General features: G+C 49.1%; 1 protein-coding gene across 3 annotated transcripts in view; it reads left to right on the top strand.

Annotated features, from left to right (window-relative positions):
- Il21r (interleukin 21 receptor) overlaps positions 1-27598 on the top strand; it is a 44163-nt gene that overhangs the window by 2569 nt on the left and 13996 nt on the right. Inside the window, exon 1 of one of the 3 annotated variants that reach the window (XM_071605582.1) lies at positions 9326-9683. The exons of 1 other annotated variant lie outside the window; for it this stretch is intronic. The gene's annotated coding sequence lies outside the window, so the exon portion shown is untranslated. Of the gene's footprint in view, positions 1-9325; positions 9684-27598 lie in introns of those variants that run through there. One more of the 3 variants, XM_027948630.3, reaches the window with a different exon arrangement.

Genomic DNA, 27598 nt, shown 5'->3' on the forward strand with positions numbered 1-27598 from the left:
CGCAGGGGGACATTGCACCCCCAGCCCCCAGGCCTCATAGACATCACCTGGGGGTCCAAGGCCCCTCAGGAAAGCAAGCTTGTGCTGGGGGAGCTGCAGGTGGCAGGTGACATGCAGCCAGTTTCCTCCTGTGCCAGCTGCCAGTTCCCGGAAACCAAAGGGGGCACGCTCCTTGGCTTCTCCTTTTCAATTAGCCCTGGTCCCTCTTTGCAGCTGATCCCCAGGCCCTGCAGGTGCCCGGTCCTTTCTGATGGCCTGTGGCTCCGTCTCTCCCTTCCCCGCCTGAGAGCCTTCTGTGGCTCCCAGCAGCCGTGGGACGAGGTTGGTCCGGCTCCTTGCTCTGGACACTGCCTTTCCCTCCCGGCTCTGGCTTCCTCCTGGGTCTCATGCCTCTTTCCCTGCCACCCACAGGGGGCCTCCTCATTCCCCGAAGAGGCGGTTCCCTCCCGCCCCCGCCATTCTGGCTCACCAAAGACCCGACTCTGGGCTTGGTGGAGCGTCTCTGTGGTCGGTTTCCTTCCTCTTTCTCTTGGCTCTAATCTTTATTATTTCCCTTCTCTTTCTTTCTCCAGGTTTATTTTTCTGTCCTTTTCTAACTTAGTGATGTCTGAAACGTGGGGTTTTTTTGTTTTTTGTTTTTAGCTTTTCTTCTTTCTTAACACCCGGGTTTTAAGGCTACGCATTGCCCTCTAAGTACTGCTATAGCTGCAACCCACATGGCGGAATGTCTGCTTTTTCTACCAGTTTTCTATAAGGGAAAGCAACCTGGTCCAAACTGGCTGAAGCCAAAAGGAAACTCCTTGTCTCATTTGCCTGAGACCAGGGATGTTCCAGATTTCAGATTAGGGTGGAAGGATGGGATTGTGGAATATTTGCAAGTAGGTAATGAGACACAATACAAAGTTAATTTATGTTCTATATTCACCTGAAGGTAATTCTATACAGTATTTTAGGGCCCCTGCACTTTGACTGTGACCCCCTCCCCTGAGGTCAGGTAGGAAGTTTTCCTTTGGTGGCCATCATGGGGGTCCCCCCAAAAGTTCCCAAGTCTGGAGCATTTCAGATTTGGGGTTTGGGGATTAAGGATGCTCATTGGTTTCGCCAGCCGGTTTTTCTGCTTTGACCAAAAGACCTGACAAGAACGATTTTAGAGGAGGAGAAGTTTATTTGGGGGCTCAACATTTCAGAGGTCTCAGGCCCCAGATGGCCGACTCCGTAGCTCTGGGTCCAAGGTGAGGCAGAGCATCATGGTGGAAGAGCGTGGTGGAGGGAGGTAGCTCAGGACGTGGCCACCAGGAAGCAGAGAGGAGGAGACAGCTCTTCTTACCAAGGACAAAGTGTATACCCCAAGGGCACACCCAGTGACCCACTTCCTCAGCCACACCCTCTCTGCCTGCTGTCACCACCCAGTTAATACACGATTAGGTGAAGGCTGTCACAACCCCAACCACGTCACCTCTAAACCTTCTCTCCTTGTGTCACACGTCAGCTTTGGGGGGGGCATCTACTATCTAAACTATAGCATTCTTCCCCTGGCCCCCCAAAAGCTCATCCCCATCTCATAAAGCAAAGTACATTTAGTCCCTTTCCAAGAGTCCCCAGGGTCCTAACAGTTATAGGATTGCCCAAAAGTCCAAATCCAAAGTCTCCCGAGACTCAAGGCAAACTCTCAAGGGGAGCCCCTACAAAATATCAAAAAGGAAGTTACATACGTCCAATATATAAAAGTACAAAGTAACTATTTCTACTCCACCATGGAGGGGTGGAGACACAGAAAGAAGGGATGGGACCAAAGCAGGACTGAAATCCAGCTGGACAAACAGGTCCCGTAGCTCTACATCCAGCACCTGGGGCACAGGACAGGGTCATGTTCTCTCCCAAGGGTTGGTGTAGCTTTGCCCCTGGATCTTGCTGGCTCTAGTCTCTTTTGGCCTCTCTCAGCCTCTTGTCTCCATGCACGGACCTCTCAGGGGCTGCCCACAGGGACTCCATCCATTCTGCACTTGGCCTGGCCTTCCCCGCCTTCCCTTTGGGATCTTGGTGGAAGCCTCATTGACCTCCTCACTCTGCAGCGTCCTGCACTCTGCAGAACCAACCCCACCTGGTGGACTCCAAACTCTGCCTCCACCTCCAGCAATAGCCACGTCTCGGAGTACCTGGGGTCAGGACCTGGCAAAGCAACTGCCCAAGCCCACTGTGTAAGCTGGGAGCCCTCAGGATCTCTTCTCAAAGGGATTTTAACTTTCATACCCTGGAGTCTGAAACAGGTGTGGTCTGGCCAATCCATGAGGTACCCTCAAGCCGTCTTCCCTACTGTTTCTGGGTAAAGCACTCAGCAGCTTCTCTTTCGTGGTTAAAATGTCTTTAACAACCACAATTTTAGCCACAGTTTTACTCCCATGTTTCAAGTCCAAGTGTTTCGAATTTTTCTGCTCTGCTTTCTGCTCCTGATGATCACAATCAACTTGGCTAAAAGCCACCAGCAATACCCATGCCGCCTCCCCAAGACTGCGTTGCCTTGAAATTTCCTCAGCCAGATCAATTAGCCCATCGCCTTTACGTTGAGCCTTGTGCAAAGTCTTAGGACCTGGGCAATATTTAGGCAAGTTCTTAGCCTGAACCTAATGTGGACGGCCTGAGGTCCAGTTTCAACAGTGATCTTTCTCCTCTAAAACCTCGTGAGCACAGTCTTTATTGTCTGCTGTCCTACCAGGTTCTGGTCTTTGACTCTCGGCTGAATTTCCCGCTAAGCTCCACTTACAACACCTGAGAGCCTTTCCAGTTTTCATCTCTAAACTTTTCAAACTTCCTCGGACAAATTCCCAAAAGCTCCCCAAGCTTCCACACCGCAGGGTCAGGTTCAGGTAAAGCAGCAATGTCTCCATACCAATTTCTGTTTTAGTTAGATTTGTGACTGCTGTGACCGAAAAAACTTGAGAAGAACAATTTTAGAGGAGGAGAAGTTTATTGGGGGGGGGGGGGGCTCATGGTTTCAGCGGTCTCCGTCCCCAGATGGCTGATCCCACTGCTCTGGGTCCAAGATGTGGTAGAACATCATGGCGTACCCATGTGGTGGAGGGAGGAAGCTCAGGACATGGCCACCTTGGTCCTCTCACCAAGGACAAAACACGGACCCCCAAGATCACCCCAAGTGACCCACCTCCTCCAGCCACACGCTCTCTGCCTGCAGTTACCAACCCAGTTAATCCCTACCAGGGGATTAGTGCTGCTTAGGTTAAGACTCTCACAACCCAATCACGTCACCTCTGAACCTTCTTGCATTGTCTCACACATGAGCTTTTGGAGGACACCCCATATCTAAACCAGAACCCCCTGAAATGCTGCTATTAATCACAATACTAGAAGCTCCAGGCTTGGTGGGTCTCCCTGACCACTGCATTTGAGCTCTTGACAAGGAAAAGCAGGTCTGTCTGTCAGCTGAGACGAACTTGGTGAGCAGCAGGGGGCGGGAGAAGATTGGCAGTTCTTTTTCCCAACCCAAAGACCCTGATCAGTCCCCCAGTCCTCACTCCCTCCCCCAACCCCAGAGACTGGCACCTCAAGCTGGCTCAGCCCCAGGACCCCTGGAGGAAGCCTGGCAGACGTGCCAATTGGCACCTTCCCTTGTCCAGGGATTTCCAGGTTGCCCAGGCTGAGCCGGCCGTGACCTCAGCCTGATGGACACGTTGGCTTGTCGCAATCATTCCCTGGGCTCTTAACTTTTTTTTTTTTCTGTCAAATTTATGGCCAACAATTTCTGTCGCAGCACATGGCCGTTTGGGCCAAGCTTGTTTGATTTGGTTTTAACATTCACAACTGAAATAATAATGTTGCTAAATGTTCCTGAGGGGCACACGCTTGTAATCCCAGCAGCTCAGGAGGCGGAGGCAGGAGGATTGCAAACTCAAGGCCAGCCTCAACAAAGTAGTGAGACCCTGTCTCTAAATAAAAAGAAACAAAGGGCTGGGGATGTGGGTCAGTGGGAAAGCACCCCTGGGTTCAGTCCCCAGCACCAGAAGAAAAACGAAACAAAACAAAAATCCCTGAGCGATAAAATGTGTTATGTTTTATTTTCTGGGATTCAACAGAGATTGTTACTTGTCTGCCCTGCTTGATCTTTCCCCTTAGGAGAAGAAATATATTTATATCTATTCTTGGGTCAGGAATATATTCAGATCTATGTCTGCATCTGCGTCCATACCTAAATCTGAATCTGTGACTGTTCAACCAAATATAGGTTCAACCGCATATAACAGAAATACAAATTGATGGTAGCTTCAATACAAGCAAGATTTCTTTCATGTAATCAGAAACAGAAGTGGGGACATTACTACCAACTCTACAGAAGCAAAAAGGATCCTCTGATGAACAATCGTATGCCAACAAATTCAATGAACCAGACAAATTTCTAGAAACAGTACGGAATCACTGGAGACTTTAAAAGTCTCACCAAAACCAATTACCAAAATTGACTCATGAAGAAATAGAAAACCCCAATAGACATATCACAAAATAAGAGTTGAATTACCAACCCGAAACCTCCCAGGCAAGAAAAGTCCGTGGATGAATTCTATGGAACGTTTCAAGAAGAATTAACCTCATTCCTTTTTAATTTCTTCCACAAAACACAAGAGGAGGAAATATTACCTAAGTCATTCTATGATACCAAATCCAGACAAGGACGTCACAGATGAGCATCCCTTGGGAACATAGATGCAAAAAATTCCTCAACAAAATACCAGAAAACAGAGTCCTACGGCCCCTTGAAGAGTTTATATAGCAGGACCAAACCTCAGGAATGCAAGGATAGTTCAATATAAGGTGAAGCCACACGGTGTACCATATTCACAGAATAAAGGGACAAACACCACGTGATCATTTATATTGATGCAGAAAAGCATCTGACAAAATTCAATGCCCTTGTAGGACTGAAACCCTCAGCAAAATAGGAATCCAAGGGAATTCCTTCAATTCGACAAGGGTCGGATATGAAACCTCACAGCGGATGAAAAATGGAAGATGTTCCCCTAAGACTGGGAACAAGAATGGTGCCCTCTTGGCCAACGCTCCTCAACACGATACCCAGAGTTCAAACCCCAACAGATCAGCAAGAGGCAGCGATAAAAAGCTTCCAAGTAGAAAGGAAGAAGAAACACGACCTTGATTGACAGACGACGTGATCCTAAATAGAGAAGATCCTCAAGAATCGGCAAAGAAATGACTAGAACCAAAACACGACTTGGGCCAAGTGGGAGGATAGAAATTAACCTGCAGAAACGCACGGGGTCTCAAGGCACCAGCGAGGAGCAGCCCGGCCCCAGGAGGCAAGGAAGAACTTTCCATCACAACAGCATCAAGAGCAATAAAACCCCTGGGGACAGATAGAACTAAGGAGTTGCAAGAAACGTTACTGAAAAAAAATCAAAGAAGAAAGACCCAAGCAAATTTTTGGTGAAGTGGAAGGCGTAACATCATTGAGACGGCGATCTTCAGGTTTACAGCACTCTGTGAATTTAATGCAATCCCTATAAAAATCCCAGTGTTCTTTCTTTTAATTAATTAAAATTATTTATTTATTTTTGGTGCTGGGCTGAGCTACATCCCCATCCCTGGCCCTTTGTACTTTTTTTTTTTTTTTTTGAGACAAGGTCTCCCTTAGTTGCCCACGCTGCCTTCAAACTTGTGATCCTCCTGCCTCAGCCTCCCGAGTGCCTGGGATTATGGGCATGCTTCACCTCGACTGGTGTCTTTTTCTTTTGAATGAAGAAGTTGATCCTAAAGCTCATGTGGAATTGCAAGAGAAGAGCCCAAACAGCTGTTAGAACAACAAGATCAAGACTCACTACAGAGCCGCTGTGTTCAGGGACCTCGGGCTGTTGGCCCAGGGACAACACATTTGACCAAGGACATCGTCGGTCTGTTGACATCCAGGTCAGGAGTCTAGAAATAAACGGCATGGGTCAGGTGATTTCCAATAAGGATGCCAGGACAATTCAATGGGGGAAAGAATGGCCTCTTAGTTAATTAATTCAATATTTATATTTGGTGATTTATATTTAATCAAGAAATATTCCTTGTTTATTTATTTATTTAATGGTGCTGGGGCAACTGGATAGATGTATATGTGAAACGACAAAGTTTGACCCTTATCTCACACCATACACCAAAATGAATATAAAATGGGTCAGAGACCTAAATAGAAGAAGTAACAGAACAATAAAAATCTCAGGAAAAAAAAAAAAAAACACTGGAAGAAATCTTTATGACCTTCGATTTGGTAACGGATCCTTCTTAGATGTGCTTCAAAAGCACAAACAAAGAAAGAGAGAAACTGTGCTTTATAACCATTAAAAGCTCTTGCTGGGTGCAGTGGTACATGCCTATAATCCCAGAAGCTTGGGAGGCTGAGGAAGGAGGATCACAAGTCCAAGGCCAGCCTCCACCATTTAGCAAGGCCCTAAGCAAATTAGCAAGACCCTGGCTCAAAACATTTAAAAAAAATTAAAAAAGAGGGGCCTGGGGATGAGAAAATTAAAAATTCTTTTACTGCTGGGTGCAGTGTTGCACGCCTGTAATCCCAGCAACTTGGGAGTCTGAGGCAGGAGAATGGCAGGTTCGAAGCCAGCCTCAGCAACTTAGTGAGGCCCTAAGCGATTTATTAAGACTGCATCTCAAAATAAAATACAGAAAATGGGCTGGGGATGTGTCTCAGTGGTTAAACAGCTCAGGATTCAACCCCCCCAAAACTCTTTTACATGAAAGCACAGGACTCAGAAAGTAACAAGACGATGCAGAAAATTGAGAAAGAATATTTGCAGACCATCTATCTGATAAAGGTCAAGTATCCAGAATATGTAAAGAGCTCTTACAACCCAACAATGATAAGCAATGCAATTTAAAAAATTGGCAGAGGACGATCAAGCACGTGGGAGTCGGGAACTGGCTGCAAACAGGCCCAAGGGATTGTTGGGGTTTTTTTTTGTGTGTGTGTGTGTGTGTGATGATGGAAATTTCCCAACATTAGATCATGGTGAGTTGCACAATTCGACACATTTTCTAGAACTAATTGAACTGAATTCAGTGGCTGAATTTGATGTTATATAAATAATACCTCAAAGGAGCTGTGGAAATAAAAATAAAAAAGAGGAAATGGCGGAGGGAGGGGCTGTCGCAATTATTTTTCCCCCAGGAGACCACTTGACTGAAAGGCAGAGAGACCACTTCCTCTCGGTGACCAGCTCTGAGTCCTCCGGGGTTGCGAGGGCCCCAGAGGTCCCACCACACCTCCCTTCCGCGGGCCACACTCCTGAGACCCAGAGGCACCGCCCCAGAGGACACTTCACGTCCATTTCTGGGGGTCGGGGTGGGGATGTGGCCCTGGCAGCTGTTAAATTTCCAGTCCCCAAACCATCTTCTTTTTAGGTACTAAGGGACTAAGTGGCCCCTGCTGTGTCCCACACACAGCCTGTGCATGCCCTGAGCACTCTTGAAAATGCAAATTAGACTAAGACACCCCTTGAAAGCCAGAGATGACTCCCCATTTCCACTGGAACAAAATCTGCTTTCCTCCCAGGTGGCATGCAGTGAGTGTGACCTTCCCCCCCCCTCCATTGGTCTCTGCTGCCACTCTGTCCCTGTACTCTTGGAGCAAGCCACATGGGTTCTGCCTCAGTACCTTTGCACTGCCTAAAACCTTGCCCACGTCGATGTCCACCCTCCCACTTTTTTTTTTTTATCTTGAAGTGAAGTGAGTTATCTCAAGTGTGGGCTCTGGAGTCCAAATGACTGTATTCCATTTCTAACTCACCAGCTGTGTGACCTTAGACAAATCATTAACCTCTCTGAACCTCTGTTTCCTCATCTGTCGCACAAGGGGAAACGATGGACGAGGATGGTAGCTGTGCTCTCCAGTGATTTTTAAAGTCTTTAAAAATCTTTAAAGTCCTTCACCCCCTAGTACAAAGCAAGCCCTTCACAAATTAGTCATCTCTTACTCCTCCTTATGATCTTTCAATGGCTACCAATTGCAGGACGCGGTATCAGGAGATTCACTTTGAAGATTAAGAGAACAAGAAAGAGCAAGCTGGTTTCCTTCCCAAGATCTGCTCTTCGGAGCTCGGGAGATATATTCCTGATGTCAGGGCAAAGCCTGTCTTTGGGGCTGTGTACAGGACCCAGAGCCTGCAGAGTGACCACAGGGGAATGTGTCCCAAGTTCCTCAAAACATGGCTAGAAAAAGAAAAAGGCACATATATCAAGAAATAAAGTGGGAGAGGCGTTCTCTTTCCCCCTGGACTGGCCTTGCAGAGCATCTGTAAGTTGCTCCCCAAAACTGAGTCCATGGCGGGATGGGGGGGCTGGACAGGCATCCGCGCGGACCCAGAGCGTCCCCCCCTCTGGACACATTTCCTTTGCACACTCGGGGGCAAGCTTAGGGATGGGTTCAAATCCCAGCTCCCGCCCTCAGCTTGTGGGACGGTCTCTCTGAGCCTCTCTCCATCCCCAAAGTGGAGGAGTCCCCCCTGCCCCCAGGGTTGGCAGGATGAGCCCAGATGGCGATGCCACCCGGTGCCAGGCGGTCTTGCGGTGGTCATGGTGATGATCGAGTTCCTCTCTTGAGGCTGCTGGGCGTAAGCTGGTTTTGTCCCCTGGTCTCTTAAATGTCAACCAGAGACATTTGAACCTGTCCTGCGCCTCTGGCTTGTTAGGAGACAGAACCTCTCTCTGTCTGGTGAATGTCTTCTCTCTAGTGTCTTTTTGAGTCTCCGTGTCCCCATGGTCCCTGTGGCCAGCCTTTGGGTGTCTCTATTTGAGAGAAGGGCAAAGCAGGCCACGCCACAGGGGCCCCGGGGGTTCTGCCTTCAAGGACATGGGGACTGGGCTCGTCCTAGTGCAGGAGACAGAGGTGGGGAGAGTCAGGGTCACCGGGGCTGCTCAGACCCAGTGGGCAGGCAGTTGTGTGGCTGATGGGACAGGCCAGTTTGCAGGTGGGACAGGGGGGTCTCCAGGACGCCTGAGCGGTCCCCATACCCCTTCAGCCTGGAGCCTCGGTTTGCACATCTGTGGGAAGTGGCTCCCTCGTGGTCACTGAGAGGCTTGTGGGGATGATGTCACCTGTCCCCCGGAGGCACATGTCGTCCTGGCGGCCCCCACGGCTTGCTGGGTGACCTTTGGCGAGCACAGGGCGCCGCCTGGCCGGTCCCCACCTTGCTCTGCGGGGAGGGGCGGGCGGGGGCGGGGCGGCCTCGCCACATCCTCCTCCGCCCGCCGCGGCGACAGGGATGGCAGCCGCCCGCCGCCGCCTCGCACAGACCCACGGGCGTCGCTCCGCCGGGTGGCCGTGGGCCCCGCGCCCGGGCACCCGCCTGCTTCTCCCGGGCTGCGCCTGAGGCTGTCCCCGGGCCTCGTCCACCCCGGGCGGCCAGCGGGTCCCTGCCCCGCGCTCCTGTCGCCTGCTCCCGGCCCTGCCTGCGTCCCACCCGCCCAGAGTCCCGCCGTCCCTCGGCCTGGGTGACCCGTGCGGTGGCCGACGCGGGGCAGGGTGTGGATCGCCACTCGGCTGGACCCTGCCGCCTCTCTCACCTCGTCTCCCGTCCTCCGCGAGGCCACCCGCCTCCACCCCGGAGGCCGCCCGATCGCGGGGACCACGGAATGGGTTTCTGAGGAAGACACTGCAGGAGCAGGTAACTAGGTCCTGTCGCTGTCCCCGGGCAGGACAACTTCTCCCCCAGGAGGACCTGCCTCAGTGCCCAACAGGAGGGCTCGCAGCCTGTGGGCAGGTGACACCTGGGGACACTGAGTCTCAGAAGCTTCATGCCAGTGGGCAGAGTGGGGCTGGAGTCCCCGCTTGGCCGGCTCTGAATGACTGGAGGTCTTTGATGTGGCTCTGCAGGAAGCTCAGGGCCCCGAGGCAGGAGCATGGCTGAGATGACCCATCCATAGAAACCAGCCTCCAAGAATCAGGGGCTCCATCGCCTGGGTCCTGGGCAAGGGTGCCAGGCTGCAGTGGGCACAGGGGCGGAGACTGCAGCCTCCCAGGCCGTTTTGGCGGGCAGAGATGTCAGCTAGGCCAGGGCATCTGTGTTTTGTCACCTGTATTTTATCTCATCCTTCAAAACCCGGCTGGGCGCCCATTTCACAGGAAATGAAGCCTGGAGACAGAGGACGATTTTCCTTTGGCGCCTCAACTAGGATACGGCAGGGTGGGCAGTAAACCAGGTGACCCCGCAGCCTCTCCTGGTCTTTATCATGAACCCCGGGGGTGGGTCAGATGATAAGAGGCCACTCCTCTTGTGTGTGGAGGAGGGGGAGTGAGGAGCTTAGTGACCTGGTGGAGAGCCACAGGGGAGCCAACGTGTGGGGAAAGGACTCAGGACACTCTGGAGGGGTGGCAGTTTCTGCCCAGCAGGAGCCCAGTTCGCAGTGCAGGGGCCGTAAGGAGCCCGAGGCTGCTCCTGGGACAGCTGTGGCTCCCCTGGGGGGTTCAGAGCACGTGGTGACTGGGGAAAACCTGGCCGGAGAGTCTGGCCATGTGCCTTCCCAGGCTGGTGAGCTCAGGCAAATCTCCGCTTGGTCTCGCCTCGTGTCCTCGTTTGTCACATGTGTAACACAGGGACAAGGGGGGGCTGTCTGTCAGGACTCAAGGTCATAGCAAGGTGACAATGCAGTCCCAAGTATCCTTTTAGACAGGGAGTTTGTATCATGAGGAACCTTGAGCCATGGGGGGAGGAGCCGGACCCCAAGAGTGGCAGAGGGTGTGGGGACGTTCCCGGGACACAGCAGCCCTGCCTGCCTGGCCCTCCCGGCCCCAGGGCTCACAAAATCCCAGGACTTGAGGACCTCCCACGACCCTCAGAGGACCCAGCCCATTTCACAGATGGCAAGACTGAGGCTCTGCGGGGACGTCTTTGCCCGGGTTCACTGTGACCAGGAAATACCCAGCTCAGAGTACACAACGGCAAGGTCACCACCTGTGGGACAAGGTGACAGGCAAAGAAGATTCACGTCACAGGGCACCTTCTGAGAAGGGCCACCCCATCAGGACCGCTGGGCATCCATTCCAGGGGAGTGGGCCGTGGCCAGGTGGGGACCCTGGTCGTGGGGTCCCGCCGCTGTAGGTCCTGCGGGAGCCTGGCCTGCCCCGCCCTGGGGGTGTCTGGGTCTTTGTCGGCCCCACAGAGGAGGCTCAGGAGAGCAAGACCCAGGCTGAGCCCGAGCCCACCGCTCCCACCTCCCCAGCAAGGTCGACCGGAGTCCCCAGGAGGAGAGAGGGAGGGCGGGCCACAGCCTTGAGGGTGACCAGGGGAGGGGACGGTGGCGGCGCCATACGGGGGAGACCTGCAGGAGAGGAGAGCAGCCTCAGGAGGCTGAGCGGGGTCCCCTGTGGTCACTGGGGGCGCTGAGCTGACTCACGGGTACGCGGCTGACCGTGATTTTGGAATCAGACGGAACCGGGTTCAAATCCCAGCTCTCCCACTTAGTGCTCGTGTGACCTGAGTGAGTGTTCCTGTGACCTCTCTGAACCCCAGTTGCTTGTCTGTGATAGGAGGAAATGTCTGTAAGAACAAGAATCGGGGCTCTATAAGAACAGGAACCAGAGCACCCAGCTCAGCTTGGTCGTGAGAATTTGTTCAGAGGGTTTTTATTGAGCACATACTATGGGGTCAGACACCTCCCAGGTCCTGGGCTTGGTTACTCACACAGCCAAAGCCAGCGGAGCACACAGGCTCTGATGAGGAGCATGTGCTCAGGACCAGTAGGTTTTACTCTTTTTTGTTGGGGGGCAGAGGGGTCCTGGGGATTGAACCCAGAGGTGCTTTACCACTGAGCCACATCCCCAGCCCTTTTTTAATTTTTTTTTTTTTTTTGAGGCAGGTCTCACAACATTGTGTAGGGTCAGACTTAGTTGCTGAGGCTGGCCTCAAACTTGCGATCCTCCTGCCTTGGCCTCCTGAGTCACACTGGGTGGTTTTACTTTAAATACTATTGATAATAATATCTGCGACTGTTACCTGGCATAGAGTCTGACATGCTCTGAGTTCAACCAGTGACAGCTCTTTTGGTGATTGTGCCCCCACTGCACAGATGGGGGAGCTGAGGCCCAGAGAGGGAGGAGGGGTTTCGGGCCACTCAGGGAGCCATCTTGAGTGGGGGGGGGGACTCACACCTTCCTGAGGAAGAGGGTCCTTCTGCTCCACGCCCCCTTCCTCACGGGCTCTCCAGGGCCCCAGAAACCCGAGGGGGAGGGGAAGGAGTGGGAGGAGCACCCTCCCCCACGGCTCCTAGGTGCCACCACCCCCACTCCCTGCCCTGGCCCTCTGCCAAAGGGACTTTTCACGACAGCTCCGAGGAGAGTGCTGAGTCAACTTGGAACTTCTGAGACAACCTGAGAATATTCCCCAGGTCGCAGCAGGGGCCCTCAATGGGGACCAGGCTGCTGGTCCCTGCAGCCCTCAAGAAGGGTCCAGCCACCCCAGTGGTCCCCAGGGAGGCAGATGCACCAGCCCTTCCTTGCTGTGTGACCACAGCAGAGGCTCTGGGCCTCTCTGGGCTTCAGTTTCGGCCAAGCGGCTGCCGGCTCGCTCCAGGGTGAATTAGTGACACCCTGCCCAGGAGCACCTGGTCCTGCCCTGGTTGGCCAGGGATGGAGGGGAGGTTGCTCGCCGGGCCCCGCCTTCCCGCCTCCAGCCCCAGCAGCTGCGGTTGAGAGCATCCTGCAGCTGCCTCACGCCTCCCCGGGGCTGCAGGGCTGCAGGAGCTGGGAGAGGGCGCAGCCTGGGCGCGGAGGCTTCTGGGACGCAGGACTCAGGCAGGGGAGGGTGCGCCCCGGGGTGCGCGCGAGCTCCGGGGCCAGGGGAGCGCAGCAGGTGCTCAGGGGGAGGCCGGGAGGCTGCCGGGGGAGGCCCTTCCCCATGCCCCGAGCGCTCAGGGCGAGACCCTTGCACACCAGTCCCCAGAGGGCATGACCCAGCCGGCCAACGCCACGGGCACCCCCCAGGCTCCCCGCTCCATTAGACAGATGGGAGGCCGAGGCCCAGGAGAGCCTGAGAGGGGGACGAGGCCCATCCTGGGTTCGCAGCAGAGGCCCTTCTGGCCCAGGGCCGCGTGAGAACCTGCTCAGGTGAGCACGGCCGTCCGCCGCCCTCCTCCGGAAGCTCCTTGTCACTAATCTGATGACAGCCGTCACCAGCACTCAGACTCCGGGAGCTGAGGGAGGAGAGAGAGGGTGACTCTGGGGACAGGGACGAAGCTGATGTGGAAACTGCGACCTCTCAGGCTACTCCTTCTTACCTGCACCTACCCACCTCGCTTTCTTGAATCCGTTCTCCATCTTTCGTCTCTGCTGGTGGAACCTGGGCTCCATTCCAGACCCCGCGCCGTGCACGAGGAATGCTGCGGGAACAGAGAGGTCAACCACCCAACCTCTGGGCGCTTGGGCTTCAGCCCAGAGACGTCCACTAAACTGAGCCTAAGATGAAGGAGATCCACAGGGATGTGTGGGCTGGGGACTGCAGAGAAGATCCATTTCCAACAGAGTGAATGGCCTCTTGGAAGAGGCCTCACTGAAGTTGAAATCTGAGGATGGAAATGCAAAGAAGCTGGGGGGAAAGCGTCCTCAGCAGAGGGAGTGGTGCGTGCAAAGGTCCTGAGGTGAGGGAAAGGTGGAGCATTGGAGATTTTATCCTCCTCAAGTACATAAGATCCACAGGCAGGGCACTGAATTTAAGGCGGGGATGCTGAGAGGGAAACACCCCAGCTCTGGGCTTTGGCGGAGGGGTGCACTCCAGAGGAAGGGGCGACTCTCACTCCGTGGGGGGCAGAGACCAACGGAGGAGGCGACATTTGGACTGAATTTGGAGGACTGTATGGGAGGCTGCCAGGCCCAGCAGAGCAGAGGGTTCTGCGGCCGAGAGGGCACATGCCAGGTGTCAGCACCAGGTGAGCCGCGTGCTGACCAAGCTGTTGGCACCTGGTGCGCAGCGGGTAGAGGGGACAGAAAGGTGGAGCCAGGCCCAGAACTGAGCAGCCCCAGGGCAGGTCAGAAGAGGCCCTGGAAGACCCAGCGGGACCTCGCAGCCTTGGTTCTGTGTTCCCTCTTGGGAAGTCCCGAAGTGACACTTCTGCTTCCAGCCACTGTCGCCCTGGTTTATGGCCCCTCTGGGGAGTCCCTCCCCCCGCCTCTTGGTTTCTTCTTGGTTCCTTTGGGAAACGGGCCGTTTTACTTTTAACCCCCACCCCTTTCACTTTCCACCCTGCGGCCCCCACCTGGGCCACACGGATTGACTGACCCAGGAAGTGGCCGTCCCGCAGCCCGGGGAGAGCGGGAGACGCGGGAAGCGGTTCCTTCCAGGTTGGGAAGCGCACGGAGGAGCCCTGGGGAGCGCAGAGGGCCACCTGCCCGCGCAGGCGCAGAGGGCTCCAGGGCTCTATCCGCAGCCTTGGCACAGGGAGCGGATCGTGGAGGACACTGAGCGACAATGTACTCACTCCAGATGGTTTTCAGCACTTGAAATAGATGTCTATGAATCGGAAAAGATTCCTAAATGTGCATATATGTGATACCATGTAGATACTTCTCTTGTTCCAATTTTGGTTTCTTTTACATTTTCTTATTGGAAAAAAAAATTGTCTCTTTTTTTAAAAATTTTTAAAAATTTCTTAGTTGTCAGTGGCCATTTTTTATTTTCATTTATTTATTTTTTTTGTGGTGCTGAGGATCGAACCCAGTGCCTCACACCTGCTCGGCGAGCGCTCTACCACTGAGCCACAACCCCAGCCCCGGAAATCTGGATGAACAAAAATTCTTCCTTTTAACTAAACTTATCAGTCTTTTCCTTTATGCCCAGAGCTTTCCGCACTGGGTTCATTAAAACATGATGTTTCCTTCTAGATGATTTTGTTGTGTTTTGGTTTCACATTTGGGTCTACAATGTTTCTGGAATTTGTTTTTACTATGGTGTGTGAGGTGGGGAGTCCAGGTTTCTTTTTCCATATGAATATTCAGATAATATGTCATGGTGTTTTAATGTTCTTTCCCTACTGCTTTCATTTTCTTTGCCACTAGAGATTGAACTCAGGGGCCCTTATCCACTGAGCCACATCCCCAGCCTATTTTATTTTTTATTTTGAGACAGAGTCTTGCTATGTTGCTTATGATATTGCTAAGTTGCTGAGGCTGGCTTTGAACTTATGATCCTCCCACCTCAGCCTCCCAAACTGCTGGGATTACCGCGAACACCACCGTGCCCAGCTTCCCCACAGCTTTTTAACGGTGCCTTTTCTGAGAATCAAGTGGTCCTATATGAATCTGTTTTTAGAGCTTTTTGTTTCCAGGGGCCGACAATGACATATTTTCTTAATCACTGATTTCTAAGTCTCGACATGCTTCTTTTAAAATTGTCCAAGCTATTTTCAACTTTCTGTATTTCCATATAAATTTTATAATACTTTTGTGAATTTTCACCAAAGAAAATCCCACGGGAGACTTTTTTTTGGAGCCTTGAGATTTTTATTGAAACTTTAGTTCAACTCTGGAAGAACAGACATCTTCCGTCTTTAAATCTTCCAATCCATGAACATAGTATGCACCTCCGCTTCTTTCTATCTCCTTCAATTTATCTGAGTAACATTTTGTAGGTTTCTGTGTAGAAGTCTTGCCTATCTTTAACGATAGTCATTCCTGGGTATTTAGTTTTTAATGTTAATGTCACTTGCATATCTTTAAAATTTCATCTGTTCTTGGTGTACAAAATATAATGATTTATTTTCATATTTTATAACTAATAAATGCACGTTTCAAGCTGGGATTCCAGATGAATGAGGGAATACTTAAAAAACAACCCAAACATGGCTTACTTCAGCTGGCCACCTGGTGAAGGGGCTTTGTTATTGTCGTTGGGTTGTTGTTGGGTTGTTTTGCTTTGTCTTTGTTTTGATTTTTTTTGTGGGGGGGGCGGGTGGATAGGTTCTCACTCTATTGCCCAATCTGGCCTCAAACTCCTAATATCAAGTGGTCCTCCTGTCTCAGCCTCCTGAGCAGCTAGTGGATGTCATGGCGACCGGCCATGATGGAGGGCTCTTGCCTTTACTTTTGTAAGTTTTCCCTCATCTTCCTCTGCTAATCCTGTGAGAGAAGTTACTATGGTCCAAAGAGGAGTGTCCCAGACTTGGATTTCATTCATAAGGAAGATTTTTTTTTTTTTTTTTGCCCTCAGCTATTTTCAGGTGTGCAGCCCAGGAGTGTTGACTGTATACATATTATCAAACAACAGATCGTATTCATCTTGCATGAGTGAAACTCTACAGCTGTCAAGAAACAAACTCCCCATTCTCCCTCCCTCTCGTTTCTGGCAACTGCCTGTCTACATTCCGTTTCTATGAGTTTGATTTCTCAAAGTACATCCATGAGAGTGGAATCCTGCGATCTTTGTCTTGTCGTTGGCTTATTTCACCCCACATACTGCCCCCAGTTTTCACCCACGGGTAGCATATTTCCTGCTTTTTAAGAGCTGAATAATATTCCATGGTTGGTATTATGTAGCCCATTTTCTCTACTCATTTATCTTCTCAATGAATTTAGATCGCTTACGTGGCTTGGCTATTGTAAATGTTTCTTTGAGATGCCACTTTTTCTTCTTCTGACTATGTACCTGGCATTTCTACCTTTAATTTTCAAAATATTAACAGAAAAGTGCAGAATTGTTGTTCTAATTTCTCTTCATTCTTACCAATGTTTGTCATTTCCCTTTTCTGTCCCTAATAATGGCCATCCTAACAAGTGTGAAGTGATATCTGGTTGTGGTTTTGATCTGCATTTCTCTGATAAGTAGTGAGTTCGAGCATCTTCTCATATGCTTATTACACATTTTTTTATTTCTTTGGAAAAATGTTTATTCAGGTTCTTTGTCAATTTTTAAATTATTATTATTATTATTATTATTATTATTATTATTATTATTATTATTATTATTTGGTACAGGGGATTGAACCCAGGGACACTTAACCACTGAGCTACATCCCCAGCCCTTTTTTTATATTTTTATGTAGAGACAGGATCTCGATAAGTTGCTTGGAGCCTTGCTAAGTCACTGAGGCTGGCCTTGAACTTGCGATCCACCTGCCTCAGCCTCTTAGTCACTGGGATTATAGGAATGCACCAATGCACCTTTATATTCATGGAAAAGAAAAAGAAACAGTGGGATTTTGTAGGGATTGCTTTAAACCCCAAATTTGCTTTAGGTAATATTGACCGATTAACAATATTAAGTCTTCAATCCATGAAGATGGGATGTCTTTCTATTAATTTGTGTCTATTTTCTTTTAACAATGTTGTATACCAGTCTTTCTCCTCCTTGATTAAATTTATTCCTAAGCATTTTATTCTTTTTGATTCTATTGTAAATGGGACTGTTTTCTGAATCACCTTTTGGGATTATTCATTGTTTGTGGATAGAAATGCAAGTCACATTTGAGTGCGTGTTCTGTGTTCTTCAACCTTGCTGAATTCATTTCATAGTTCTTAAGTGTTTGTAGAATTTTTAGGGTTCCTGATCTTAGAGGAAAAGATTTCAGTCTCTCAACATTGAGTATGTTAACCATTTCTCATTTGTTGAGTTTTTGAAAAATCATTATTAAATGGCATTGAATCTTGTCAAATGCATCTTCTGCATCAGTCAAGATGACCGTGTGATTTTTGTCCTTTATTCTGTTAACGCAGTATGTGATATTTATTGATTTTCAAAAATTGAACCATCCTTGAATTCCGGGAATAAATCCTGCTTCATCTTGGTGTCTAGTTCTTTTGATGCACTGTGGAATTTGGTTGGCTAGGTTTTGTTGAGGATTTTGCATAAATATTCAGCAGGGTCATTGGTCTGTAGTTTTCTTGTCTCTTTCTGGCTTTGGTGTTGGAGTCTCATAGAATGAATTTGGAAGTGTTTCCTCCTTTTGATTTTTGGAAAGAGTTTGACAGGAATTGGTGTTAATCCTTCTTTAAATATTTGGTAGAATTTTCTAGTGAAGCCATCAGATCCGATCCTGCATTTTCCCTTATTGAGAAATTTTTTTATTACTGATTAGTTTCTTTACCACTTACAGGTCTATTCAGATATTCTGTTTTTTCATGATTCTGTCTTGGTACGTCATATGTTCTAGGAATTTGTCAGTTCCTTCAAAACAGTTTACCCAATCTGTTGGCACATAATCATTCAGAGTATTCTCCTGTACCCCTTTTATTTCTGTGACACTGGTTGTAATGTCTCCTCTTTCATTTCCAATTTTAGTACTTGAGCCTTCTCTCTTCTTTGCCTAAGAGTGTGTCAATTTTGCTGATCTATAGAAATTCAATAAAATTTTTATATTGATCTCATCTTTAGTTTCCTTGATTATGAATTATTATTCTAATAGTTCATCTGTTGGGTATCTTGGATATTTCTAGGTGCCATTCCAAATACTTATCTTTCCTTTCTCTTTATCAATTTGTTTCTTTTTCTCATCTTGTGTTGATGTGGGCTTCTGATACAAGACATTCTTGATTTTTTCCTACCCTCAGGGAGAAAATATTCAATATTTCTCAATTGAGGATACCGTTAGCTATGCATGTTGTGTGTGTGTGTGTGTGTGTGTGTGTGTGTGACTTTTATCAAATTACAGGATCATATTCCTGTTCAGAGGAATTATATTTTCTAGCAAGTTTTAGAAATCACAAAAGGGTTTTGCAATCCATTAAATGTTTTCTGAATGCATTTAATGATCAGAGCAAATATCTTCTTTATTCTGTTAACGTTGTAAAATAGATTACTGATTTTTGAATGTCAAACTAATCTTAAATTCCTGAAATAAACCAGTGTGATACTGATATGGTGTTTTTGTATATATCACTAGATTTGTCAGTATTTTTTTTAGGAGTTTTGCATTTTATTCATGATAAGGATTGACCAATCATTTCACTTTCTTTTAGTGTCAACTTTTGTTACCAAGGTTGTTTTTAATTCCAACGTTTGGTTCATTTACCCTTAAGGAATGTACTACTGTGTTTGGGATGAAGCCTACCATCTTGCTATGTATCTTATTTTATTTTTTATTTGATCGATTCTCTTTTTTCTCCTTTGTCCATTTTTTTTTTGAATAGTTAACTTTAAAATCATTGCTCTATGTTCTTTTTAGTTTTTTATTTCTTTGATAGTTCTTTTTGTGGTTATCTTACAGAGTAGAACATGCATACTTAATTTTTTAAAGGACCTACCTCAAATTAGTACTTTATCTTTTCCATTTTGATATAATTATAGAAGTGTGAAATAGATCTTATTTTAGTTAGGACCCCATTCTTTTAACATTTAATTGGTTTTATTTTTTAAATACATGACAGTGGAATGCATTACAATTCTTATTACACATATAGAGCACAGTTTTTCCTGTCTCTGTTTGTATATGAAGTATGTTGACACCCAATTCGAGTCTTCATACCTGTACTTTGGATGATGATGTCCCTCACAGTCCACCGTCCTTGCCGATCCCCTGTCCCCTCCCTTCCCCCCCACCCCTCTGCCCGATCTAGAGTTTGTCTACTTGGACCCCATTCTTGTGGATGGATTCTGCACCTAATTTAAACTTTCAGACATCGTCTTAGTATTTTAGCAATTAATATCTATTTTTATTTAACAAATCTCTTGGTTGCTTGTCCGTCTGTCCTTCAGTACCCTGACTCCAATCAGGAGTCATTTTCTTTTAGCTAAAAATCTCACTCTGGTCCTTCTTTGGATTCAGGTCCCCCAACGACAAATTCTCTATTCTGCTGGTTTTGGTCTCTTTTGACTGAATAAATATTACTTTTTGAAAAACTTATAGTTAAGATACATCTCACAGACTTTAAAACCCACCCGACAATTAGGCAGACAATTCAATGGCTTCGTCTGCCTTCCAAGCTGGGTGGCCGTCCCAAGTCCCAAACAGCTCACCACTCCAAAAGGGGCCCCCAGGTCCCCACAGCCTCCGCCCCTGGGACCCTCTTCCTGCCTCCGTGCATTTGCCCCTTGGTGACATTGCATGTAGATGTGACCTTGTGTCTGACTTCTCCAGCATGAATTTTCAAGGTCTTCATGGTGAAGCGGCACCAGTGACCCTGTTCCTAGTCACGGCTCCATGACCTTCCCGCGAATGAATGTCCCACGTTGTTTATTGGGGCTGACAGACATTTTGGTGCCTCCCCCGTGGCCACTGTGGACGCTGCTGTGACGGTCCGTGTCCAGGGCTTTAGGGTGATCTTCTTCCACGTGGCTCCATTCCTTTCACTAATACCTGGGGGTGACGTTGCTCGGTCCCCTGGTCACCCTGTGTGTGATTTTTGGAGAGACTGAAACGGCTTCCACCGTTTCCACGCGGGACAGCCACATCTAGGGTTCCCATTTCTCCAGCTCCCAGCTGGCTTTTGACAGCGACAGTGGTGACGTCACCCTCCTGGGAGGCGGAGTGGGATGTCGCTGTGCCTTTATGACTCAGGAGGATCAGCCGCTTTTCATGTGTTTATTTGTGTTTCTTTGGGGGAAAAAAAAACATCTCTTCAAATCTCTTGCCCATTTTTAAATTGGATTCTCTGTCTTCTGGAGTCTGGCCTCACCTCTTCTGAGCACCAGGCCCTTAGCACCCCAGGCCCTTGGCACCCGAGGCCCTTCATCTGGGCCATCTGCAGATACTTCTCACCACCCCGCCCTCGTCTTGACACTTTCTTTTTTAATATTTATTTTTTAGTTGTAGATGGACACAATATCTTTATTTTATTTATTTATTTTTATGTGGTGCTGAGGATCGAACCCAGGGCCCCACACACGTGCGAGGCGAGCGCTCCACTGCTGAGCCCCAGCCCCAGCCCCCCAACTTTCTTAATATTATTTTTAAAGCACGAACATTTTGAATTTTGATTTAGTTCAATCTATCTATTTTTCTTTATTTGTGCTTTTAGTGTCCTATTTAAGAAAAACTCTTGCCTGCTACAAGGTCACGAAGATTTACACCTGTGTTTTATTTTAAGACTTTAGCAGTAAATTTACCTTTTACATATGGATCTTTTATCCATTTTGAATTAATTTTTTTAGTTTTATGTTGATATCCAGTTTCAGCAGCACCCTGTGCTTTAAAGACTTATTTTTTATTTTTAGTTTTTGGGGGTACCAGGGATTGAACTCAGGAGCACTCAACCACTGAGCCCCATCCCCAGCCCTATTTTGTATTTTACTGAGAGACAGGGTCTCCCTGAGTTGCTTAGGGCCTCGCTTGTGCTGAGGCTGGCCATGAACTCGCCATCCTCCTGCCTCAGCCCCCTGAGCCACCGGGATTACAGGTGCACCACCATGTCTGGCTAAAGACTATTCTTTTAATCATTGTCTTAGTACCTTGTTAAAATCAATTGAAAAGCCACACAAGCTGGTGCATACCTGTAATCAGACTTAGGAGGCTGAGGCTGGAGGATTGCAAGATGGAGGCTAGACTCAGTCACTTTGCAAGACCCTGTCTCAAAATAAAAAATAAAAAGGGCTGGGGATATTGCTCAGTGGTTAAGCGGTCCTGGATTCAATACCCAGTACTCCACGCCCCCACCCCCCACCAAAAAAAAAAAAAAAAAAAGCACGGACTTATTTCTAGACTCAATTCAATTTCTTTGATCTGTACCTATGTCTCTATGTCCACCGCTCTGGGCTGATTGGTAGAGCTTTGTAGTAGCTTTGAAATTGGGAAGTATGAATCCTCCAACTGGGTTCTTTTGTAAGATGTTTTTGACTGGTTTGGGCCCTTCCATTTATGGATTTTAGGATCAGCTTGTCAATCAAGCTGGCATTTTTACAGGGATGATTTTGAATCCATAGATCAGTTTGGAGAGTCATCTTAATAATATTCTTCCAATCCAGGAATGCAGGGTGTCCTCCATTTATTTAAGCTCTCTGTAGTCTCTTTCAACCATGCTTGTCATTTTTAGTGTACAAGACTCACTCTATAAGCTAAATAATCATGTACTAGTGGAACCAATAAATTTTGTTAAATTGACTCCTATTGTCATTCCTTTTTGATATTTAAATAAAATTACTTTCTTAATTTTATTTCAGCTTATTCATTGACAGTGTATATAAAATATAATTGACTTTTGTATACTGCATATACAACCTTGATCAATTCATTTATTACCTGAATAGGTGAGTGTGCGCGTGGATGTGTGGATTCCTTTAGATTTTGTATGGATAAGACCATATTAACTCTGGCTGCATTGGCGCACACCTGTCATCCCAGCGGCTCGGGAGGCTGAGGCAGGAGGATCTCGAGTTCAAAGCCAGCCTCAGCAAAGGCGAGGCCCTAAGCAACTCAGGGAGACCCTGTCTCTAAGTAAAATACAAAATAGGGCTGGGGGTGGGGCTCAGAGGTCGAGTGCCCCTGAGTTCAATCCCTGGTACCCTCCCCCCCCCAAAAAAAAAAGGAAAAAAGAAAAATCAGTGATAGTCTTATTTCTTTTTTGAAGGCAAAATGTCTTTTTTCCCTGTAGTACTTCTACTATAGCTTTGGTTTTAATTTTTTAAAAAGTTTTTCTGTGATGGGCCTCGATGTGGTTTTCTTTGTATTTATCCTTTGGGGGATTTGTAGAGCTTTGTGGAATCTGTGATTGATGTCTTCTATTAGTCGGGGAGTTTAACGAGTATCTATATCTCATTTCTGCTTTTCTCTCCTTCTTAACTCTGGTCACACATGTGCTCGACCCTTACCTGATGTCTCCTCTGTCTCTTTTGCTCTTTTCTGGATTTTTGAGCTTTTTTCTCTGAATAATTCAATATGGGTATTCCCCATCGATCCACCTTCCATTTCACAGATCCACTTCTTCAGTACTTACAAATTTCAGTTATTGTCTCTTTCATTTCTACGATTCCTACTCTTCTTTTTTTTTTTTCAGATTTTTTTGGTACCAAGGATTCCTTCTCTTTCGATTCCCTATTTCGGGTAGAATTCTTGAGCACACTCATCAAGGCTATTTGGAATCACATTTGATAATGTCATTTTTCGGAGTCACCTATATGCTTACTTCTATTGTCTTTTTTTTCCTCTTGTCTATCCTTTGATACTGTTTCCTTCCTAGTTTGTCTTGTAGTTTTAGTTCAATGTTGGACATGGTGTCTGAAACATATAGAGGCTTTGGCTGGGCCCGGTGGTGCACGCCTATATCCCAGCAACTCAGGAGGCTGAGGCAGGAGGATCACAAATTCAAGGCCAACTTGGGCGATTTAGGGAGACTTGGTCTCAAAATACAAAGTAACAGGGCTCAGGGTGTGGCTCTGTGGTAGAGACCCCTGTGTTCAATCCCTAGTACAGAAAGAGGGGGTAGGGAGGGGGGGAGAGATAGAGAGAGAGAGAGAGAGAGAGGGAGGGAGGGAGGGAGGGAAACAGATGCAGATACTGGTACAGATGCTGGCTTTGGATGAAGCTCACTTTTTCCAGACATATTTCATCTTCTTCCAGCAGACGTGAACTGCTCCTGATTCTCCCTTACCCCAGGCACAGCCCTCTCTGACCGACTGGGTGCTCACCAGGCCCCGTCTCTCCCCTTCGGCTCTGAACCCTGATTCTTGCCTGGGTATTGTGAAATTGCCAAGATCTCCTCTTAGTTTTGTAGCTTATCAGGAGATTAATTTATGCTGGATTTCTTGACGTGCTTCTCATTTTCAACGATTTGAGGGGAACTGGCAAAATCTCAATGGCTTTTCCTTTTCCCAAGTACTGAATAACGTGGTTGGTTGCTCATGTAGCATTTCCCCTGCTTAGAGGCTGTTCTCAGTAGAACACTAGTCCATCACAGCCTCTCTCCATATGTAATTTTACAAAACCGAGGTTCGTTTCCATTTTAAATGTGGTGAGATACTTTTGGGTTTTTTTTATACTTATTTTTTTTTTATTTAGTTTTGGTACTGGGGATTGAACCCAGGGGCAATTCACCACTGAGCCACATCCCCCAACCCTTTTTATGTTTTATTTTAGACAGGGTCTCGCTAAGTTGCTCAGGACCTCGACAAGTTGCTGAGGCTGGCCTCCAACTTGTGATCCTCCTGTCTCAGCCTCCCGAGCTGCTGAATTAGAGACATTCACCACTGCACCCAGCCTGTGAGATAGTTTGGACACGTCAAAGGGTGTAAACAGTCATATAACCAACACCCAGTGTAGTTTCACCCAGTTTTTCCAAACTGTTGAGACCCCTTTTCTACACTATTCAGATTTGACATTTGTCACCTCCGTGGGTCCTTCCTGCCTTCAGGACACCTGTGTGATTGCTTAAACTATCGTCTTATGTGGTTTGAAGCGGGCACCATGGCGGGTGGCGCCTGGGTTCTGTCTCTCCCTGTTTTCTTTGTGAGTCACAAGCTCCGTCGTGTGCCATGGCAAATGACTCACTGTCACACCGAGCCATTATGTCACCCTGTATTGTTTCCATTCTCCTGATGGTGAACGTCTGGGTTGCCCCTCACTTGTCCCTCTTAGAAGTGAGGCTGCCGTGGACCCTTCTTGGACGCACAGGGAGAGTGTGAAGGGTGGCGTTGCCGGGCCTCGGGGGACACTGGCTCATGTCCCTGGGTCACACGGACGACCTGCGTTCACAGGAGGATGGATGCTGGTAGTAAATATTAGTCTACGTCCCACTGGTGGCGGGCGAGAGTTCCCGTGAGGGCACATCCTGGGCTCCACGTGATGTGGGTTGAGCTTTTACTTCTTTGCCAATCTGATAAAGTCAAATGGTCTGTCACTGTGGCTTTCGTTTGCATTTCTGTGCTGATGGGAAAGTTAAGCACTTCACGTTCTCCACAGCTCAGACTCCAGCCTGGTCTCCTACCCCCGAGCCTCTCTGCTGTCCCAGAATGTCCCAAAACCTGGCCAAAATCATGTCTCTGCCCCAGAGCCTGCTGGGTGAACCCTTCTGCAAGTCTCCTCCTGCGGGGTGCAGCCTGTGCTCACAAGAAACCGGCAGCAGAGATCCGTGACCCCCCATTTTATACATGAGAAAACAGAATCAGAGGGGTTAGGTGACTTGCCCAAGGACACACAGCTGGGATGCTGTAGACTCCAATTCAGGGACTCTTCTCTCTCCTGGAGGAGGCCGTGGAGGTGGGCGCTGCAGGGAGGCCACGGAGGGAAGGCTCAGGACACTCTGGGCTTCTTTCTGGAGTGGCCTGGTTCACATGGGGAGAAAGTCACCACGGCCCTCAGGAGTCCGCTTGAGTGGGAAGACGCCTAAAGGGCTGGGCGCGGGGCAGAGAGGGAGGTGGCGCTGGGGGGCGGCCGTCTGGGCAGGGCCTCTGCCTTCTCTGCTCACCGTCTGGGCAGAAGCCAGAACCTGGCCCCGGCCATTTGGTTCTGCAAGGCCTCAAACACGGTGCTCTTCCTCCCGCTTTTAAACGGGGGCAAGCTGAATCGGGGAGCCCTGGGCCGGTCACAGGCGTCCCCAAGGCTCCACGCTGTCCTGCTTCCCGGCCGAGCGGTCACTCTCCGCTGTGTCCCTGTCGTGGTGCATCGTTGTTTACTTTAGGGGACACTTGGGGGGCCAGCGGGTGTGGCGCCCGCCCGGGCATCCTGGTCATCTGCAGGGTTTTCTTTGAGGCCATGTTGATTGGAGTAAAAAATGGGGGAAGGGGATGAGAAATAGCAAGCAGATAACAGCCCCAGGGAAGGTGCGAGTGGCAGAGTTCTGGAACATTCCGGCATGGCATCGGGAGGGAAGAGGTGGGCCGTGGGAGCTGGGCTGGAGGACAGGAGAGGGACAGTGCCAGGGGGAGAGGACTCGGCCGTGCACAGGGGCGTGACGGGGCCCGGGGTGCTGGGAGGGGTGCTGCCTCTGGAGCACGCGGGAGGAGGGATCCGGCCTCTGGAGGAGTTTCTCGCGGCTCACAGCCCGGAATCAGAGGCCGGGAGCAGAGGCCGGGGTTGCTCCCGTCTCCGAGACGGTAACTGAGGACCAGGGGAAGGATTTTGCTCCACGATCCTCAAATCTGGGCCCTCTTTTCCCTCCCTCTCTATCAGATGTCCTTGGTGGTAAGCAACAGAAACAGCCTTTGGCACAGCTGAGCAAAGCAAGGGCTTGGGGGCTCATGTCAGTGAATGGTCCAGATGCGGCCGTCAGGTACGGCTGGATCCAGGTCCTCAAAGCTGCTGTGGGGACTCTGAGTCTGTGCTTCACAGTAATTTCATCCTTTCCAGGCAGGCGTTAGGAGGTGACCAAGATGGCTGCGAGTTTCTAGCAGGTACCCCCAAAAGTCCCCCTGCTGCAGTTCTAGGGAAAAATCCCCAGGACTGTGTCAATGGTGTTGCCTGGTTTTAGGTCCATCCCTGATCCAGCCGCTGTGGCCGGGAGCCCTTGGTGACAAGTGGAGCCCTCGAATTGGCCAGGCCTGGGTCAGGTGCCCACTCTGTGCTGCGTAGGTGGGCTCCAGTTTATGGGACACCTCATGACAAGGGCCACACAGCCAGCGGGCGCCTTGACACCCCCAGGAGTCGGGCTTGTGCAGAGCTAAGGCAACGAGTTTGGAGGCTGAGCCCTGATCCTTGGAAAGGAGACTTTTTCCTGTGGCTGAGAGGAAGCCATTGGGCAGGGACCCGGACAGGGCTATTCTTGTGCTGCGGTCGAGGTCGGAGCTGTGGACTTGCTAGTGGGAGAGCAGACGCGGACGCTCCTGTTCAAGGTGGAACAACAATGTCTTAGTTCACTTTCTGCTGCTAAAACAAAACACCTGAGGTTGGGTCTTTTTTTTTTTTTTAATACTGGAGATTGAACTCCAAGGTGCTTAACCACTGCGCCCCATCCCCAGCCCTTTTTATATTTTATTTAGAGACAGGGTATCGCTAAAAGAATGTTAGAAATGTTAGGCTGGCTTTGAACTTGCGATCCCCCCCCCCACCTCAGCCTCTTGGGCTGTTGGGATGACAGGCGTGGGCCACCGTGCCTGACAGTTCTGGTCATTTTTAGTGACTAGGATTTGGCTCATGATGCTGGAGGCGGGGAGTCTGAGAGCGAGGTTCTGACACCTGCTTAGCCTCTGGGGAGAGCCTCATGCCCCTCATGTATTCCTAAGACCCCTCAAAGACACCCCCCACCAAGTACCATCCAGCCACAGGGGACTTTGGGGATAAGGTCCCAGCACTTGAACTTTGGAGGACGTGGTCTAAGTCACAGCACAAGGCTGAAGGTCCCAGGTCACACAGGGCACTGCTCCCAGACGCAGGTGGAGATGGAGTTCCTCCGAACATTCCCTTATGGTGACAGCACCGTAGTTCATTTTAAAGCCTGTTATAAAAAAATACACGAACACGGATGTTATCTATTAGGATGAAGTTGCACTTTGATTTTTACGTGGATCCATTTAAGAAAATATAGATAATGAACAGTATCTCTCTGTGAGCCAGTGGCCGAAATTTTGAAAGGGAGGAATTTTGGAAACTTTTGGCTGGATCCTTCTGGGAGTTTCCGTTTCTGATGCTCCGAGTTTTACAGGGATCTCAGCCGAGTCTTTATGTGTCCGAGGGCACTGTCAAGAGTTTTCTGCCATCGACCTCCCTAAATGCTCACGAATCCCTGGAAGTCTCC

The sequence above is a fragment of the Marmota flaviventris genome, chromosome 19, assembly GCF_047511675.1.
Source record: "Marmota flaviventris isolate mMarFla1 chromosome 19, mMarFla1.hap1, whole genome shotgun sequence".
Taxonomy (NCBI): Eukaryota; Metazoa; Chordata; class Mammalia; order Rodentia; family Sciuridae; genus Marmota; species Marmota flaviventris.